Source organism: Eubalaena glacialis, chromosome 2 (assembly GCF_028564815.1).
Source record: "Eubalaena glacialis isolate mEubGla1 chromosome 2, mEubGla1.1.hap2.+ XY, whole genome shotgun sequence".
NCBI classification, from domain to species: Eukaryota; Metazoa; Chordata; class Mammalia; order Artiodactyla; family Balaenidae; genus Eubalaena; species Eubalaena glacialis.
In genome coordinates, this window is record NC_083717.1 from 24,876,056 (window position 1) to 24,879,698 (window position 3,643).

The following is a 3,643-nucleotide window of genomic DNA, read 5'->3' on the forward strand; positions in this document are numbered from 1 at the left end:
TCTTACTTCGCTTTAAACATTTTCTTTTGCCCTGCTGGCAATCAAGTTCTGCATATAGATTTTTTTTTGTTTGGTTTTTAATTATGGGAGCTTTGCCTCCTAGTAAAGATTTAATAACAAAACAAAGCCTACGAGGGCAGACAAGAGCGGGAAGCATATTGTTCGTTTTCTCAAAATATTCTAGAAGCATCTAGGGCAGGATTATGTGGCCAAGTACATATGATCATCGTATTTCTACTTGTGATGAAGACCTTTGACAACAAACCTAAAGACTAAATGTATAATAAAGTGAAAGCCGAACACTTTTCCAGACTTCTAAATTGAATGAATTAAGGCAAAACGATATCTACGTTTCTCTCCATGTTGCCACCCAAAGGCTATTTCTGATTCTTCTGCCATCTCGCAAGGCTGTTGACAGCTCCCAGTTCACCAGAAGCTGCTTCCCCTTTGAGCTGGCTTCTGGTGGTGCTGCTACTTTATTCCAAGCCTCTGGGACAGCATCCTGCTTAAGGGGGGTGCAAAGACTGCATTAACAAAATACTGTATGTGGATGGGACCTTGGGTGACTCCAGCGTGAAAGCTGGACATTTAACCGGTGGGGTAAAAATACTCCATCAAGATAATAGATGAGCCACAAAGATTTACTAGGGAGTAACTTCATCGAGCCCTTTTCCGGAAGTCAGCCCAACCCGAGCTGCCACACATCCCATGTAATGTGGTTCCTTGGTTGTGTCTGAACTGCCCTCTGCAATGTGGATTCTCCAAGAACACTCTTCCTTTGTTATTATGAAGTCAGATCAAAGCACGATGACCACCACCCCACCTTCCCACCCAACCTCAAGATCTGCTTTATAATAGGTAATTGCCAAATAACTGGCTTCAAACTTTTGGAGTGATAGATGCGCTACATCCATCTAGGTGTACGTTGCAGAGAGAGAGACCCGGATGGAGACAGACAGCACTGGCTTGCAGGAAAAGTACAAATTGTACTTTTCGGACAGTCCTAGATTCAAATCCTTTTCCTCACATTTGCCAGGTATGTAACACAAAACCTCAGTTTTTGTTTCTGTAGAAGGTAGAGAGTAACATATCCATCCAAGGTTGATAGGACTGGAAATCGTGTGTGATTCTAGGCAACGAGTCTGGCCCATAGTAGGTGACTCAGATTCCCCCTTCACTGGGCACCATCGACTCCTGGGCCCTTAGCCACTTATTCACTGGAATGTCTGGGCCACCACTAACTGCTTCCTTCACTCGCTCCTCAGTGGGAACCTCAGATACCCAGGCCCGAACCAATCAAACCCTTGAGAGCTGGTGCCCGTCCCACCATTTCTGGATTCAGATGAAATACATACCACTGGCTGCAGGATCTGGCTTCCGGGGACAGCAGTTGACCAGAAGGGCTGGGTGATCCAAGCTGACTCTCCAGGCATGAGTACCTTAGAGCATCAGCTCAGATCCATGAAGGAAGTGGGAGGGACCTGGCAGGAACGTGGTCGCTCTGCGTGGCCTGTCCAGAGGGGTCTCACCTACTGGAGGAACCGTCTTTGTTTTCTTAGAGGCCAACTCTGTGACATATCACCTTTATATGTTTTCCCTCCTTCCCCTGCCTCGATTTCCATATTCCCTCATTGCTGCTGTCCTGGTATTTTATTCCACAGTAAAAATACTAGCATAGCATAGCCTCCTACTCTGTTATCTTTGGAACATCAAGTAAGATCATAGGTGCCAGATGTCTTCTAGAAAACAGAGCCTGCAGATGGGATCTGGGATGGGATTGCCACCCGTCTGAAAGCAGTAGGGACCCCGTCGCTCTTAGTAAGCAAGGATGACAAATCCCCACAGCAGCACTGCAGTCACTAATGCTTTGGCCTCTGGTTAACTAGGCTGAGCAGCAGGTGGAAGGCAAGGCTGTGGGCAAGAACAGTGACATTAATAAAGGAAAAGGGAAGTGGCAGGCTTAGGAAGGCGGTTTTCAAAGATGCCAGCCACAGGGAAGACCCGCTGAAAAATCAGGCAACAAGGATGGCAGAGCTGCAAAGGATGTGAAATGTGCAGAACTGACAGTTTTCCTCCTGCAGAGTCAGGACCCTGCTGCTGAAAGTGTGAACCTCTGAAACCTGGGGTGGGGTTACTGGGTACATGAGCCAAGAATCTTGAACCTCACGTTGCCCCGACCCCTCCTAGTTGGCAGAAGCAGGCCCCTGGCCTGAACACTGTAGAACAACGTCACCTGAGGCAGGTGCTTTGCAAAATGACATTATTCTACGATGTGCCCCTACCCTTTTCCTGCCCACCATCGCTTCCACGGTAACCAGACGGGTCTCAGCACAGCTGGGCTGGGAATGACAAAGCCTGATCATGGAAGGACAGTCCACTCACTGAAGGAAAGGCACCCAGTGCACCCTGGCAGAAGCTGAGGGACTCTAGTGGGGGTAGATGAGGGTGTTAGACCAAGCCGGACAGAATACTAGACTGGATCTGGGAACTTCAGGACGTGGGGTGTTTACCTGTGACTTGGGGTTTAATATTCTTGTAAGAATGACTTGGAAGCCAGTTCCGTGATTACCTGGAATGGTTTCCAGATGTTGGCCTCCAATAAACAAGGTGGAAATCCAGAGCATCCTGTTCATAGTACTGAGGAAGAAGTCAGAAGAAATATAGGAATATAGGAATATAATGGATATACTATGTAAGTCAGGGCTGTGCTAAGGTTCATTCTTTTTTATAGTTTGCAGGGACTTGCCCTTGCCCTTCTGAGAAAAAAATGAGGGCATCTTGTCCTCAGCCTGTGAGAGTTGGGGATCACGGGACAGCGTGGTGCATCCGAGAGGCACAATGGATTGCCCGTGTTGGGTCAGTTCAATTCCTCCACTGCTCCCAGGCTTGCAGCTCCTTTGTGGATAAACTCGGCCACTGCGGCTGTTACATCACCTCCCCGACGCCACCAGTTGCTGTGGCCACCCCCAGGGCGAGGGCTGTCATGGTGGCAGCCACAAGCCCTCTGGCGCTCAGGGTCCATTTTTCCAGACCCATCAAAGCTTTCATTCCTCCCATCATCCCTGGGCCCAGATGAAGCGCTGGGGCCTGGGCTGTGGCTGCTTCAGGGGACAGAACCTGGACGTGCTCAGGAGTTCTTGTCCCACAAGCAAATGTTGATTCATAAGAGACAGGACGTAGCCAGCAAGGAGTTCCTCTCCCATCCTCCCCCCAGATGGATTTCCCCACATCTGGTGGTCTATACAGTCAGTCCAGAGACACCCCACGTGTCTGAACAAGTACCCCTGCTCTCTCATGAAACCGTGGCCAGCTCCATAATGCACTACTTTGCACTGACTTTCCTTCCTTCCACGCTTAACTTCCCACAGCCTGGGATTCTACCAATAAAGCCTCAGCTTGTAAGCTTATCTTCAGGATCTGTTTTCTAGGGAACAAGCCTGAAACAGGAGGCAGCTATGGTTACACTCACATAGGCAATGTGAAAATAATAAGGACAAAATATGCTGGTGTAATCCAGCCTGGGAAACCTACCAGCCTTGTGTAATTGGGACTGCTCGTAACATGAATCCTTTTGGAATGACTTTACAACACGGGTTGAAAGTTTAAATTGAAAATGTTCTTTCTGGTTATTAAAGTAATATGT